Source organism: Phyllobates terribilis, unplaced genomic scaffold (genome assembly GCF_046119375.1).
Source record: "Phyllobates terribilis strain yellow unplaced genomic scaffold, ASM4611937v1 Scaffold_7__3_contigs__length_470593459, whole genome shotgun sequence".
Taxonomy (NCBI): Eukaryota; Metazoa; Chordata; class Amphibia; order Anura; family Dendrobatidae; genus Phyllobates; species Phyllobates terribilis.
The window spans coordinates 468,598,478-468,615,872 of NW_027362767.1; positions in this window are offsets into that span (position 1 = coordinate 468,598,478).

Consider the following 17,395-nt stretch of genomic DNA (forward strand, 5'->3'; position numbering starts at 1 on the left):
GCCTCCACATGCCTGTATGACCTCCCTACAACGCCTGGGCATGCTCCTGATGAGGCTGAGTATTGTGTGTGGCCTCCACATGCCTGTATGACCTCCCTACAATGCCTGGGCATGCTCCTGATGAGGCTGAGTATTGTGTGTGGCCTCCATGTGCCTGTATGACCTCCCTACAACGCCTGGGCATGCTCCTGATGAGGCTGAGTATTGTGTGTGGCCTCCACGTGCCTGTATGACCTCCCTACAACGCCTGGGCATGCTCCTGATGAGGCTGAGTATTGTGTGTGGCCTCCACGTGCCTGTATGACCTCCCTACAACGCCTGGGCATGCTCCTGATGAGACTGAGTATTGTGTGTGGCCTCCACATGCCTGTATGACCTCCCTACAATGCCTGGGCATGCTCCTGATGAGGCTGAGTATTGTGTGTGGCCTCCACATGCCTGTATGACCTCCCTACAACGCCTGGGCATGCTCCTGATGAGGCTGAGTATTGTGTGTGGCCTCCATGTGCCTGTATGACCTCCCTACAACGCCTGGGCATGCTCCTGATGAGGCTGAGTATTGTGTGTGGCCTCCACGTGCCTGTATGACCTCCCTACAACGCCTGGGCATGCTCCTGATGAGGCTGAGTATTGTGTGTGGCCTCCACGTGCCTGTATGACCTCCCTACAACGCCTGGGCATGCTCCTGATGAGGCTGAGTATTGTGTGTGGCCTCCACGTGCCTGTATGACCTCCCTACAACGCCTGGGCGTGCTCCTGATGAGGCTGAGTATTGTGTGTGGCCTCCACGTGTCTGTATGACCTCCCTACAACGCCTGAGCATGCTCCTGATGAGGCTGAGTATTGTGTGTGGCCTCCACGTGCCTGTATGACCTCCCTACAACGCCTGGGCATGCTCCTGATGAGGCTGAGTATTGTGTGTGGCCTCCACGTGCCTGTATGACCTCCCTACAACGCCTGGACATGCTCCTGATGAGGCTGAGTATTGTGTGTGGCCTCCACGTGCCTGTATGACCTCCCTACAACGCCTGGGCGTGCTCCTGATGAGGCTGAGTATTGTGTGTGGCCTCCACGTGTCTGTATGACCTCCCTACAACGCCTGAGCATGCTCCTGATGAGGCTGAGTATTGTGTGTGGCCTCCACGTGCCTGTATGACCTCCCTACAACGCCTGGGCATGCTCCTGATGAGGCTGAGTATTGTGTGTGGCCTCCACGTGCCTGTATGACCTCCCTACAACGCCTGGACATGCTCCTGATGAGGCTGAGTATGGTGTGTGGCCTCCACGTGCCTGTATGACCTCCCTACAATGCCTGGGCATGCTCCTGATGAGGCTGAGCATTGTGTGTGGCCTCCACGTGCCTGTATGACCTCCCTACAATGCCTGGGCATGCTCCTGATGAGGCTGAGTATTGTGTGTGGCCTCCATGTGCCTGTATGACCTCCCTACAACGCCTGAGCATGCTCCTGATGAGGCTGAGTATTGTGTGTGGCCTCCACGTGCCTGTTTGACCTCCCTACAACGCCTGGGCATGCTCCTGATGAGGCTGAGTATTGTATGTGGCCTCCACGTGCCTGTATGACCTCCCTACAACGCCTGCGCATGCTCCTGATGAGGCTGAGTATTGTGTGTGGCCTCCACGTGCCTGTATGACCTCCCTACAACACCTGGGCATGCTCCTGATAAGGCTGAGTATTGTGTGTGGCCTCCACGTGCCTGTATGACCTCCCTACAACGCCTGGGCATGCTCCTGATGAGGTTGAGTATTGTGTGTGGCCTCCACGTGCCTGTATGACCTCCCTACAACGCCTGGGCATGCTCCTGATGAGGCTGAGTATTGTGTGTGGCCTCCACGTGCCTGTATGACCTCCCTACAACGCCTGGGCATGCTCCTGATGAGGCTGAGTATTGTGTGTGGCCTCCACGTGCCTGTATGACCTCCCTACAACGCCTGGGCGTGCTCCTGATGAGGCTGAGTATTGTGTGTGGCCTCCACGTGTCTGTATGACCTCCCTACAACGCCTGAGCATGCTCCTGATGAGGCTGAGTATTGTGTGTGGCCTCCACGTGCCTGTATGACCTCCCTACAACGCCTGGGCATGCTCCTGATGAGGCTGACTATTGTGTGTGGCCTCCACGTGCCTGTATGACCTCCCTACAACGCCTGGACATGCTCCTGATGAGGCTGAATATGGTGTGTGGCCTCCACGTGCCTGTATGACCTCCCTACAATGCCTGGGCATGCTCCTGATGAGGATGAGTGTGGCACCCCAGGGGTCTGGTTTTCCACAGTAACAGCAATGTTATGTCTGAGAGCAGGTGGGAGGTCTCTTGGTCAGGGATCCTATGCATGCCACACCTCCTGCCCAGTCCTGGGAGGGGAAGAACTTCCCCTATATAAACCTAGGGCTGAGGCAGGGTGAGTGAGTAGAGAACAAGCAGAGAAAAGAAGCAAATATAGGAAGAAACAACAGGAGCTCTGTGGGAGCAGTGTTACAAGGAGTCAGGGGCTGGCAGCTGCAGAGCTCGCCCTGACTGAGAAGTTATCACCGGACCCGGAGTCCGAGGCTGTGGGGACTAACTCCTATCCAGCAGCAGAAACCGACCGGCAGGGGATTGCAGGTCCTCTGGCCCAGAAACCCGAAGGCCCCGAGTCACCGGCCATACGGGTGAGCACCACACAGTACACTCAGGGACGTGGGCTACTTATACCCGCCTCTAGCAAGGTAGCCAGAAGAGTATCGTTAGTTTGGGAGGCCTACAACTCCGCCTGGCCAGGGGAGATCCCATCTGCTCAAGGACTGACCAGGCCCCAATCGCTAGCCAGTACTCCGGGAGGGTCTATCTTTGTCACCAGTAAAGACCCTGAACTACACAGTACCGTCTCCGAGTGGTTCCTGCTACCCCCATCATCCACGTCGGCTGCCCTGAGGCCATACCCCTCCCGTTGGGGGTTATACTATCACGCTGCACAATCCTACCACCGGCCTCAGCGGTCTGCCCTGCAGCAGCAGCTCCCTGGCTGCACTCAACGGGTGGCGTAGTCGTCCAACATCTACCGCTAAAACAGCGCCACTTAGTCTGACTCCCTGGGCACGGACCGGATCACCGCCACGAGACTACAACCCTCAACAGATCCGGCTCCGGGTAAGCTCCCGCATGCGCAACGCAGCGCGACACAGGCCCAGGGGCGCGTCAACTTTTGGCGTAGCCGGCAGGATTTCGTGCCCGCAACCACCGGGTACTGCGTGCCTGAAAAAGACTGTGAAAACTTACCCGTGGTGAAGATTCCCGCCATCCGGCGCCATCTTCCGCTTTCTTCCCGCCATCGGTGGAGTTTTCCCGCCATCCGGCGCCATCTTCGGCCTTCTTCCCGCCATCCGTGGAGTTTTCCCGCCATTGGACGCCATCTTGAGGACGCCGCGCGGGAAGAAGAGGGGCGTGGACTCCGAAAACGCGCGAGAACTGAAGCCCCGCCTCACGTCCGGACGTTGCGTAAGGTCCTGGAAGGAGCCCAGCAGACGCCGACGTCACAGGAGCGCGACGGAAGGTCCTCAACCCTGACGATCCACTGCGGAGCCGCGGCCTACGGAAGAGGATCATCGCAAGGTAGGCCACGGTCCACTAGGGGGGAGAAGGATGTCGGATACGGAGGAGAGCTTCACCGCTCCAACCCCCGCCAGCGCCACCGCTGTTGCGGTCATGCCTTTCACCATGCCCTATATCCCGGGGGCAGCCTGGCTACCCCAGTACTCAGGGGAGTCACATACCCTGCAGGACTTTAGAGAAAAACTGGATAGCCTCTTCCAGGTGTACCCCCTCACAGAAGAGCAAAAAGTAAGCATCCTGGTGGCCCAATTAACCGGGGCAGCCCAAAGGGAGGTAAAGTCCTGGCCACCTGGGGGGAGGACTGTCGCAGGGATACTAACCCGGCTGAGGGACACCTTTGATACCCGGACCTCAGCCGAGATCAAGCTTAGATTCTACGGGTGCAAACAGCGGGCACATGAGAGTATAAGGGACTATGCCCTGAACCTACAAGAGGCCCTGAGAGCCATTAAGCAGACCGACCCTGACGGCGTGGGAGACGAGAACAGGCTGTTAACTGAACAATTTATAGAGGGTTTATATTGCAATGCCCACCGAACCCAGTTGCGGGCAATGGCCTTACAGGACCCTCATCTGGGATTTGCACAGTTCAAGGACAGAGCCATCCGGGTGCTCCGAGAACCGGCACCAGGTGGCGTTGTGACCCACAGATGCCCCACTACCACCTACCACCAGGAGGCGGCGCCCTTGTCGGCAGGGCCTGTGGGAGCTGATGCGCAGGCTTTGAACAATGACTCGGCTCCAGACCTGCACCATCAGGTCCAAGAGCTAGCTAAAAGCGTTGCTGCGCTAACCCGAACTGTGCAGTCTTTACAGGTTTCCACTCCAGGGAAGATCCAGCTGGCATCCGGACCGGAGGACATCCCGTGGCGTCGACCAAGGAGGACCCCACCGGCCAGAGGAAGACCCAGCGACCGATACAACGAGGACGGACGACCCATCTGCCGCCGCTGTAATCAACCCGGACATATGGCAAGGTACTGTCCTTTAAACTGGCACAACCTAGGGTAGAGGGCCAACCCCTAGGAAAAAGATCATCAGGCCCATCGAACTGGCGCGACAAATATGTGGGAGGACGTCCAGTCTTGCCTGTGGTACTGGATGGCATTCCTATGAGTGCCCTACTGGACACCGGGTCACAGGTCACCACCATCCCGTACGTGCTCTTCAAGCAGTACTGGAATGACTCGGATATTACCCGCTACCCTGACGACGACTTGAGTATCATCGCCAGCAATGGTCAGCCCGTGCCACAGATCGGATGTAAAGAGGTGACCATTAAAATTGGTAGAGTTGAACTGGCAGCACAGGGACTGATCATTGTAGACATTGACAAACACGAGAGTCACCCAAAGATAACTCTAGGAACTAATGTAATTGAAAATTGTCTTGCAGAGGTGATTTTCCTTTTACAGCAGGTTGCCAAGAACGCCAGCTCCGGCGAGCAGCGAGTGCTCCAAAAAGAGATCCGGGCACTGATGCGACGGCAACAGGTGGAACTCTCCGGCGGTGAGATTGGTAGCGTGAGAATGTGTGACCCTTTCCCTATTGCCATGCCCCCAAAAAGTGAAATGATGATTTGGTGCCGGGCAGCTATTGGTCTGAGAGGTAGAGATTACCAGGCAATGGTAGAACCAGTTTACTCAGACAGTAGGCCCACCATCTTGACAGCACGGGGGGTGGTTAATGTACGCCATGGGAGGGTGCCCATTCGCATAATCAATATCGGGAAGAGGGAAGTGTACCTGCCCCGGTATGCCACGCTAGCCAAATTACATACCATTAACCAAAATGCTACCCTTGCCTCCATCTCACCCGGAGGAAGGTAACGGCTCTAAGAAAACAATGGAGGACTGGTGTCAGCAACTACATTTGGGTACTGACTCCACTCCCTCACATCAGAAACAGGGAGTCTATCGGGTGGTTCAAGAGTACGAGAGAGTGTTTAGTAAACACCCGTTAGACTTCGGGCGAGTCAAGGGGGTAGAACACCACATCCCCACGGGAGACCATCCTCCCATAAAAGAGAGGTATCGACCCGTACCCCCTGCACACTACCAACACGCCAAGGGGATGCTTAGAGACATGAAGGAGGCTGGGGTGATCAGGGATAGCTGTAGCCCCTGGGCAGCTCCACTAATCTTAGTCAAAAAGAAAGACAACACCATGAGGATGTGTGTAGATTACCGGAAAATCAACCGTATCACACACAAGGATGCGTACCCCTTACCAAGGATAGAGGAGTCTTTGGCTGCTTTAAGATCTGCTAACTTCTTCTCTACCTTGGATCTCACTAGTGGGTACTGGCAGGTTCCTGTAGCAGAGGCGGACCGGGAGAAGACCGCATTCACCACCCCGATGGGACTTAGCGAGTTTACCTGCATGCCGTTCGGACTCTGCAACGCACCAGGAACCTTCCAACGATTAATGGAGTGCTGTCTGGGCCATAGAAACTTCGATACGGTCCTGTTGTACCTGGACGATGTCATCGTATATTCTAAGACTTATGAGGACCACCTGAAACACCTGGCGGAAGTGTTCGAAGCTCTGGCAAGCTACGGCCTAAAGGTGAAACCCTCCAAGTGTCACCTCCTGAAACCAAAGGTGCAGTACCTGGGACACGTGGTGAGCGCTGACGGAGTGGCTCCCGACCCTGATAAGATCACCGCAATTAAGGAATGGCCAAGTCCCTCCAGTGTAAAGGAAGTGCGGCAGTTCCTCGGGTTGGTAGGCTACTACCGCAGGTTCATCCCCGGTTTCACCAAAAAGGCAGCTCCTATGCAGGACCTCCTGATAGGCCAGTCCCGGAAGGCCAAGAACCAGAAGCCGCCCTTCAGATGGGAGAAGTTGGAAGAGGAGTCCTTCCGCCAGCTGAAGATGGCCCTCACGGGGGATGAAATCCTGGCGTACCCGGATTACAGCCAGCCCTTTATCCTCTACACCGACGCAAGTAACATCGGACTAGGAGCCGTGCTGTCCCAGATCCAGCAGGGGAAAGAACGAGTAATCGCTTACGCCAGCCGAAAACTGCGACCCACCGAGAGAAACCCTGAGAACTACAGCTCATTTAAGCTAGAGTTCCTGGCAGTGGTGTGGGCAGTCACCGAACGCTTTAAGCACTACCTCGCTTCTTCCCGGTTCGTCGTGTACACGGATAACAACCCGTTGACACACCTGGACACGGCAAGACTCGGTGCCCTAGAGCAGAGATGGATGGCCCGCCTGTCCAACTACGAGTTCACCATCAAATACCGGGCAGGACGCTCCAATATCAACGCGGACGCCCTGTCCAGGATGCCAAACCTACCAGACGTAGGAGAAGATCCAGAGGGACTGGAAGAAGTCGAACTCCCCGCGTTCCACCGGCATGGGACTATCCAGTATTCCCACCGGGTAAGGAGTAAGCAAGCCGCTACGTTTAACCCCTTGCCTCACTACAACTGGGAGGAAACGCAAGACAGTGACCCTGCCGTCCGACTGGTGAAGGAGATGCTGACTCGGCCAGAGGCTCGCCTTGACCCAGACGCTCCGGAGGAAGCCAAGCAACTGTGGGCTGAGAAGAGTCGACTGTTCCTTTACAAGGGGAAGTTGTGCCGCAGAATGGTTAACTCCCGGACACATGAACTAATCTGGCAAGTAGTGGTGCCACGAAGAGACGCAGCCATGGTGATGGAGGCATACCACGACGGGGCTGGACACTTCGGATGGAAGAAGCTGGAGTTCCTGCTGCGCGAGCGGTTCCACTGGGTAGGCATGAGGGGAACCATCGAGAGGTGGTGCAGAGACTGTGGCCCGTGCAACCTAAGAAGGAAGGACCGTGCCAGCCAGAAGACTCCCCTGCAGTCCATCGTCACCCGGCAGCCGTTGGAACTGGTAGCCTTGGATCATGTAAAACTGATCCCAAGCAGAAGTGGCTACGTCTACGCACTAACCATCGTGGATCACTACTCCCGGTTCTTGGTTGTCGTCCCCGTCAAGGACTTAACAGCTCGAACAGCAGCTAGAGCCTTCCAGCAGCATTTCTGCCGTCCACACGGGTACCCGGACCAAGTGTTGACAGACCAGGGACCTGCCTTTGAAGCGGAGGTCTTCCAAGAATTCTGCACTCTGTATGGCTGCCGGAAGATAAGGACGACACCCTATCATCCGCAAACTAATGGACTTTGTGAGAAAATGAACCAGGTGGTAATGGATCTTCTGAAAACGTTGTCCCTGGAAGAACGCAGTCTGTGGCCTGAGAAGCTGCCCGATCTGGTGGACCTATACAACCACATCCCGGTAGGTTCCACCAACTGTACCCCGGCTTACCTAATGAGGGCGAGACCTGGTAAGTTACCTGTTGACCTGGAAATGGGAGTCCTGACACCCGAGGACACTTCACCAGAAGCAGACTGGGACACAGAGAGGCAGCAGCAGTACCGGAGAGTATAGGAGAGCGTGGAGCGAAGTCTCTGTCAGGCTAGGGAAAGACAAGAGAAAACTTACAACCAGTATGCTCCCGCTGTTCCCCTGGTACCCGGAGAGCAGGTCTTGAAGAGAAAAAGACGGCTCCACAAGTTGGACGACCAGTGGGAGAAGGACCCGTACACCGTACTGCCCTCAAGCCACGACAACCCGAAGGTCTGTACCATCAGTAAAGACGGAGGGGAGACCACAGCCATTGTATCCCGGGATCACCTGAAGAAGTGTCCTGAACAGCTACGGAACCCTGAAGAGGAACAAGAAGACCATCGACCCGTAGAGGAAAGGGAAGATATGGTTAGTACTGTGCTCGGAGACTTCCCTCAGTCTTGGACTCAAGTCAATGGTGCAGTTGTGGTACCCGTACTCACCTTCCTCCAACCAGCATCCCAAGCACCTACGGAGCAACAGGTAGAGCTGGAAGAACAGCTGGTCCAGGAGGCAGAAGACCCCACACCAGCAGACCAGGAGGATCAACCCTCTGCTTGCAGTGAGCCTGCCATATCCCTAGTGAGCCAAAGGGCCCGTAGACCGCTGCCCAGTTTACCCTTAACAGCTCCTACACCCTGTAGTTCAGGGCCAGACAGTCAGCTCCGTAGGTCCACTAGGGCCACTAGGGGCCAGTTACCCGCACGTTGGAGGATTTGAAGTGTATAAATTGTTTTATTTGTGGTTACCTGTTTATTGTTGCTTGTGTATAATTATGTGTTTCTAGTTATTTTTAGGAGTCCTTGGTGGATTTACCGGGAATCCTTTGTACATAGTTGGAGCGTAACCCAGGACGGACTAAAGACTGTTAAGGACTCGGGGCAGGACAGCCCCCTACCTGGTTACGTCTCCCTGTTTTGGTGAAATGGACACCTTGCTTTCTTCAAAGACTGCACCCGGTTACGGACATGCCGTGACCACCTTTATGTGTTTCTTTATTGTTATTGTTATATCTTGTTATGTTTTTCTAAAATATGTTTAGTCCCGGAGTACTAAATTTCACTAGGGGGGAATGTGGCACCCCAGGGGTCTGGTTTTCCACAGTAACAGCAATGTTATGTCTGAGAGCAGGTGGGAGGTCTCTTGGTCAGGGATCCTATGCATGCCACACCTCCTGCCCAGTCCTGGGAGGGGAAGAACTTCCCCTATATAAACCTAGGGCTGAGGCAGGGTGAGTGAGTAGAGAACAAGCAGAGAAAAGAAGCAAATATAGGAAGAAACAACAGGAGCTCTGTGGGAGCAGTGTTACAAGGAGTCAGGGGCTGGCAGCTGCAGAGCTCGCCCTGACTGAGAAGTTATCACCGGACCCGGAGTCCGAGGCTGTGGGGACTAACTCCTATCCAGCAGCAGAAACCGACCGGCAGGGGATTGCAGGTCCTCTGGCCCAGAAACCCGAAGGCCCCGAGTCACCGGCCATACGGGTGAGCACCACACAGTACACTCAGGGACGTGGGCTACTTATACCCGCCTCTAGCAAGGTAGCCAGAAGAGTATCGTTAGTTTGGGAGGCCTACAACTCCGCCTGGCCAGGGGAGATCCCATCTGCTCAAGGACTGACCAGGCCCCAATCGCTAGCCAGTACTCCGGGAGGGTCTATCTTTGTCACCAGTAAAGACCCTGAACTACACAGTACCGTCTCCGAGTGGTTCCTGCTACCCCCATCATCCACGTCGGCTGCCCTGAGGCCATACCCCTCCCGTTGGGGGTTATACTATCACGCTGCACAATCCTACCACCGGCCTCAGCGGTCTGCCCTGCAGCAGCAGCTCCCTGGCTGCACTCAACGGGTGGCGTAGTCGTCCAACATCTACCGCTAAAACAGCGCCACTTAGTCTGACTCCCTGGGCACGGACCGGATCACCGCCACGAGACTACAACCCTCAACAGATCCGGCTCCGGGTAAGCTCCCGCGTGCGCAACGCAGCGCGACACAGACCCAGGGGCGCGTCATGAGTATTGTGTATGGCCTCCTCGTGCCTGTATGACCTCCCTACAACGCCTGGGCATGCTCTTGATGAGGCTGAGCATTGTGTGTGGCCTCCACGTGCCTGTATGACCTCCCTACAACGCCTGGGCATGCTCCTGATGAGGCTGAGTATTGTGTGTGGCCTCCATGTGCCTGTATGACCTCCCTACAACGCCTGAGCATGCTCCTGATGAGGCTGAGTATTGTGTGTGGCCTCCACGTGCCTGTATGACCTCCCTACAACGCCTGGGCATGCTCCTGATGAGGCTGAGTATTGTGTGTGGCCTCCACGTGCCTGTATGACCTCCCTACAACGCCTAGGCATGCTCCTGATGAGGCTCAGTATTGTGTGTGGCCTCCACGTGCCTGTATGACCTCCCTACAACGCCTGGGCATGCTCCTGATGAGGCTGAGTATTGTGTGTGGCCTCCACCTGCCTGTATGACCTCCCTACAACGCCTGGGCATGCTCCTGATGAGGCTGAGTATTGTGTGTGGCCTCCACGTGCCTGTATGACCTCCCTACAACGCCTGGGCATGCTCCTGATGAGGTTGAGTATTGTGTGTGGCCTCCACGTGCCTGTATGACCTCCCTACAACGCCTGGGCATGCTCCTGATGAGGCTGAGTATTGTGTGTGGCCTCCACGTGCCTGTATGACCTCCCTACAACGCCTGGGCATGCTCCTGATGAGGTTGAGTATTGTGTGTGGCCTCCACGTGCCTGTATGACCTCCCTACAACGCCTGGGCATGCTCCTGATGAGGCTGAGTATTGTGTGTGGCCTCCACGTGCCTGTATGACCTCCCTACAACGCCTGGGCATGCTCCTGATGAGGCTGAGTATTGTGTGTGGCCTCCACTTGCCTGTATAACCTCCCTACAACGCCTGGGCACGCTCCTGATGAGGCTGAGTATTGTGTGTGGCCTCCACGTGCCTGTGTGACCTCCCTACAAAGCCTGGGCACGCTCCTGATGAGGCTGAGTATTGTGTGTGGCCTCCACGTGCCTGTATGACCTCCCTACAACGCCTGGGCATGCTCCTGATGAGGCTGAGTATTGTGTGTGGCCTCCAAGTGCCTGTATGACCTCCCTACAACACCTGGGCATGCTCCTGATGAGGCTGAGTATTGTGTGTGGCCTCCTCGTGCCTGTGTGACCTCCCTACAACGCCTGGGCATGCTCCTGATGATGCTCAGTATTGTGTGTGGCCTCCACGTGCCTGTATGACCTCCCTACAACGCCTGGGCGTGCTCCTGATGAGGCTGAGTATTGTGTGTGGCCTCCACGTGCCTGTATGACCTCCCTACAACGCCTGGGCATGCTCCTGATGAGGCTGAGTATTGTGCGTGGCCTCCACGTGCCTGTGTGACCTCCCTACAACGCCTGGGCATGCTCCTGATGATGCTCAGTATTGTGTGTGGCCTCCACGTGCCTGTATGACCTCCCTACAACGCCTGGGATGCTCCTGATGAGGCTGAGTATTGTGTGTGGCCTACACGTGCCTGTATGACCTCCCTACAACGCCTGGGCATGCTCTTGATGAGGCTGAGTATTGTATGCGGACTCCACGTGCCTGTATGACCTCCCTACAACGCCTGGGCATGCTCCTGATGAGGCTGAGTATTGTGTGTGGCCTCCACGTGCCTGTATGACCTCCCTACAATGCCTGGGCATGCTCCTGATGAGGCTGAGTATCGTGTGTGGCCTTCACGCGCCTGTATGACCTCCCTACAACGCCTGGGCATGCTCCTGATGAGGCTGAGTATTGTGTGTGGCCTCCACGTGCCTGTATGACCTCCCTACAACGCCTGGGATGCTCCTGATGAGGCTGAGTATTGTGTGTGGCCTCCACGTGCCTGTATGACCTCCCTACAACGCCTGGGCGTGCTCCTGATGAGGCTGAGTATTGTGTGTGGCCTCCACGTGCCTGTATGACCTCCCTACAACACCTGGGCATGCTCCTGATGAGGCTGAGTATTGTGTGTGGCCTCCACGTGCCTGTATGACCTCCCTACAACGCCTGGGCATGCTCCTGATGAGGCTGAGTATTGTGTGTGGCCTCCACGTGCCTGTGTGACCTCCCTACAATGCCTGGGCATGCTCCTGATGAGGCTGAGTATTGTGTGTGGCCTCCACGTGCCTGTGTGACCTCCCTACAATGCCTGGGCATGCTCCTGATGAGGCTGAGTATTGTGTGTGGCCTCCACGTGCCTGTGTGACCTCCCTACAACGCCTGGGCATGCTCCTGATGAGGCTAAGTATTGTGTGTGGCCTCCACGTGCCTTTATGACCTCCCTACAACGCCTGGGCATGCTCCTGATGAGGCTGAGTATTGTGTGTGGCCTCCACGTGCCTGTATGACCTCCCTACAACACCTGGGCATGCTCCTGATGAGGCTGAGTATTGTGTGTGGCCTCCACGTTCCTGTATGTGACGCGCCCCCTGGGCCAGTGTTGTTGGGGATACCCGGAGCCGGATCAGAAGGGGGTTGTAGTCTCCGAGTGGCTGTGACCCGGTCCGTGCCCAGGGTGTCAAGCTCAGTGTGTGGCAGTCCTTATAGATGTTTCTAGATGTTCTTTTGTGTCGACTACGCCACCCGTTGAATTGCGGTCAATACGGCCGCCGCTGCAGCAGGGTCCGCTGAGGCTGGTGATGTGAGTGCAGCTCAGGTAGTATAACCCCCAACGGGAGGGGTATAGCCTCAGGGGGTCAGTTGCAGAGGATGGGGGTTGTGGTGGTGCAGCGAGGATGGAAATGAGACTCAGAGTCGGGCTGTGCAGTTCCGGGTTTGTTTACTTACTGCAGTTGTTCTGGTCACTCCGGCCTTGAGTGACCACCCGAGCCGTGCTGCGTCCACCAGGTCCTGGACTCGGCCAACCCCCAGGTGATTCTGGAGCGTGGTCCTGAGCTCCCTTTCTGTCCTGTCCTCTTCTCTGGCCTTCCCCACCAGGGATCCACCTATGTCCGGCTCCCTCGGGCCTCTTGGTGGTAAACCCTTGTCTCTGGGTTCCCTGACCCTATTCCTGGTCTGCCTTCCGGGTGGATTTAGTGGGTGATCGTGGCAGATCGGTCCTGCCCACGACCTCCGGTTCCTGGCTAAGGTGTGCTGTAGCCTCTGCCAGCTTGGGATCCGGTACCCTGTTGCCAACTCTTCACCCTCTGGTCTAATTTGGGCTCTTGGAGTTCCTTCTTTCTCCCCCTCTGGGTCTTTCTCCTCTCTCTCTCTCTTGGCCTTGGAGCTGCTCTTCTCCTCTGCTCTCTTCTTCTACAAAGACTGACATCTCACAGACTGACCCTGATCTAAGATGGTGCCCACCTTATATACTCCCTCTATGTGTGAGCTCAGGTGACCAGCACCCAATGAGCTCCTAGCATTACCCAGACTGCTCCCCCTATCTGCCCCTACACTACTGGGATGTTCCACCCCCCTCCCACTCCAGCCAGGAACAGACTCTGTCGTACCTGCACATTTCTCTAGTGGGAGTACCGTCGGTCTGTTCCCCGGAAATGGGATGTGTGTAGTGCATGCAGCTAACTGAGCTCAGTTCCACACTCCATCCTTACCCGGGAGTGGAATATCACACCTCTGGGTTGAGGTGCAATACCCCTGTAGCAGCCGAATCCTCAGGGTGCTACATTCCCCCCTGGTAAATCACAGCACGTCCTCGGGCTGTAAGATATAAAAACATCCACAAACATACAATTTTTTTTTTTTTTCATAAAACATAAACATATAAAACATATAAAACATCATCAGCAGCAATAAACTTTTCATATAAACATTCTTGTCTTCTGGTACCTCCGGTCACGGTGCAACTTGTGACCGGGTAAAGTGCGACAGTCTCTTTAAGAAAATGGTTTTCCTATAAAACCAGTAGGGGGCGCTTTAGGAAGCGCAACTATATACAAAAGGGAAGGTGGCCGCTCTCAGTCCTCGGCCAGGTTATGGATAGGGGACACACGGGTTAACAGTTCAATTCGCTGGTCCCAACGGGGACTATAATAGCAGCAACAGTTTTTGGTACCCTTACGGGTAACTATATACAGTCTCTTCACTACCGTACTCAACGACGGCGTCCTCCTGCTCTTTCTTTGTGGACAGTTTCAGTTTCAGACCCGTCCGGGTCCTCTTGCTCCTCCTCACACCGCAGCTCCTCCTCCGTCAGGCGATGCACATGGAGGGCGTAGGGTCCTTTGGCACACTTGTGCCGGGTGAAGGTGACCTCGTCCCCTAAATACAGGTCACGACCTCTGTGTCCCTCCGGTAGGTGGGACTCAACGTCTCTCCTGGTCACGAAGACGTCGCCTGGGGTGCGGTGATCCCTGATGAAACCCCACCCATGCTGCAGATTGAACTTTATCACAGTCCCGATGGTACGGGGACCATGCGCTGCACAGGGGTTTCTCCTGGTCCGGCTCTTCTGCTCCGCGCTCCTTATTTGGGCTTGTTGTTCCCGGACCCGCCTCTCTCTCCGCTCCCTCTCAAAGACCTCGAGCTGCTGGCGGCAGCACTCTGCACGCTCCGCTGCGGCTGCCCGAGTCTCCTGAGTGAACCCCATGAGGTCTTCTCCGGTGGGATCCCACTCAAACTGGGTCTCTTCTAGCGGGGGCGAGATCCTCTTTATGGGCTTTGGAGCCGGGATCAGGGGTTCGCACATGGCCCTTGCTTTTTGCAGCTCCAGCTGGATGTATTCCTGGGGCCATACGAAGGGCTGCCCATCCGGGCACGTATGCTGGGCGAACAGGTCCTCACCCAGGTGCGGTACTTTAGGTGTTATGGGCGCCGTGGTGGTAGCGGCGCCCGGGTTAACCAGGCCTTGCGACCAGGCCTGGGGCACCTTGAAAGTAAAGTGCACCGTAAGAACGGCGGCGCCCTGTGTTACCTGGCCCTGCGACCAGGCCGGGGGCTCCGCGGAGGTAGGGGGCGCTGTTGGTATTGCGGCGCCCGGGGGTACTAGGCCTTGCGACCAGGCCGATGGTACTTCCTGCTTGGCCACGCTCGGGGTCGAGGCGTGTGACGTCACAGGGGTCGCGGCTTCCGTTTGAGGCCTAGTCTGCGGCGGTGACGTTGCAGCGACGGGCACGGCAGGGGGTACTTCGGGCTCTGCGACGGGGAGCTGGGGCAGGCACGCGGTTTCCCGGCTCGGGGTAGTGACGTCCCCTTTACCTGCCTCCATTCGTTCGGCTCCCTTCTCGGCGCCGTCTCCGGCCTTCAGTCCTCCTGCGCCATCCTCAGAGGCGGTCTGTCTCCTCGTCTCGGGTGGCGTGCTCCGCTGACGAGTCTCGGTCTGCTGGGCCATCTCTCGGCTCCACTCCGCCAACGTCTCTCGTTGCACCCGGGCCAACCTCTGTGCGAGGCCCTCCAGCGCGGTCTGTGCACACTCCCGGTCTCGGGGGAGCTGTGCTAGGATCTCCAGCAGGCCTTCTGGAGTGGCGACCTGCAACAGGCTCCTGACCACTGGGTCGGTGCTGCCTGGAGTGGCGGCCCGCATCAGGCTCCTGACCGCTGGGTCGGTGCTGCCTGGCTCTCCCTCCATCTCCGGGTAGGCTCTCTCTGGACTCTCTTCCAGACGTCTTGTCTCCGGGTGCGCTCTCTCCAGACTGCTCCAGGCTGCACCCATCTTCGTTCTCTTGTTCTGTCTCCGCCCACCTTGAGGGTGGTCCCGGGGCAACTTCAGTTCCAGGGGCAGTTCTCTCACGCTGATGGACACTTCCAGCATCACAGTCTCTGTTGGTGGGCGCGGTTTCCGCTTTTGGCGCCATTCTTCGACCTGGCCCACGATGGGAGGTGGCCTCTTGCCACCCTCTGGCACGCCCATAATGGCGTCCGCTCTTCCAAGGCGGGAAATCTTTGGAAATGGCGGGAATCGTCTCCCAGTGGCGGGAAACTCCATGGATGGCGGGAAAAAGCTGCAAATGGCGGACAACCGGCGGGAAACGACCTGTGATGGGGACCGTTGGCGGGGACCCTCCGGAACCGGCGGGAGACTTCTTTTTGAGGTAACGGTGAACTTTTGCTTCAGGCACGCAGTACCCGGTTGTTGCGGGCACGTTATCCTGCCGACTACGCCAAAGTTGACGCGCCCCCTGGGCCAGTGTTGTTGGGGATACCCGGAGCCGGATCAGATGGGGGTTGTAGTCTCCGAGTGGCTGTGACCCGGTCCGTGCCCAGGGTGTCAAGCTCAGTGTGTGGCAGTCCTTATAGATGTTTCTAGATGTTCTTTTGTGTCGACTACGCCACCCGTTGAATTGCGGTCAATACGGCCGCCGCTGCAGCAGGGTCCGCTGAGGCTGGTGATGTGAGTGCAGCTCAGGTAGTATAACCCCCAACGGGAGGGGTATAGCCTCAGGGGGTCAGTTGCAGAGGATGGGGGTTGTGGTGGTGCAGCGAGGATGGAAATGAGACTCAGAGTCGGGCTGTGCAGTTCAGGGTTTGTTTACTTACTGCAGTTGTTCTGGTCACTCCGGCCTTGAGTGACCACCCGAGCCGTGCTGCGTCCACCAGGTCCTGGACTTGGCCAACCCCCAGGTGATTCTGGAGCGTGGTCCTGAGCTCCCTTTCTGTCCTGTCCTCTTCTCTGGCTTTCCCCACCAGGGATCCACCTATGTCCGGCTCCCTCGGGCCTCTTGGTGGTAAACCCTTGTCTCTGGGTTCCCTGACCCTATTCCTGGTCTGCCTTCCGGGTGGATTTAGTGGGTGATCGTGGCAGATCGGTCCTGCCCACGACCTCCGGTTCCTGGCTAAGGTGTGCTGTAGCCTCTGCCAGCTTGGGATCCGGTACCCTGTTGCCAACTCTTCACCCTCTGGTCTAATTTGGGCTCTTGGAGTTCCTTCTTTCTCCCCCTCTGGGTCTTTCTTTCTCCTCTCTCTCTCTCTTGGCCTTGGAGCTGCTCTTCTCCTCTGCTCTCTTCCTCTACAAAGACTGACGTCTCACAGACTGACCCTGATCTAAGATGGTGCCCACCTTATATACTCCCTCTATGTGTGAGCTCAGGTGACCAGCACCCAATGAGCTCCTAGCATTACCCAGACTGCTCCCCCTATCTGCCCCTACACTACTGGGATGTTCCACCCCCCTCCCACTCCAGCCAGGAACAGACTCTGTCGTACCTGCACATTTCTCTAGTGGGAGTACCGTCGGTCTGTTCCCCGGAAATGGGATGTGTGTAGTGCATGCAGCTAACTGAGCTCAGTTCCACACTCCATCCTTACCCGGGAGTGGAATATCACACCTCTGGGTTGAGGTGCAATACCCCTGTAGCAGCCGAATCCTCAGGGTGCTACATATGACCTCCCTACAACGCCTGGGCATGCTCCTGATGAGGCTGAGTATTGTGTGTGGCCTCCACGTGCCTGTATGACCTCCCTCCA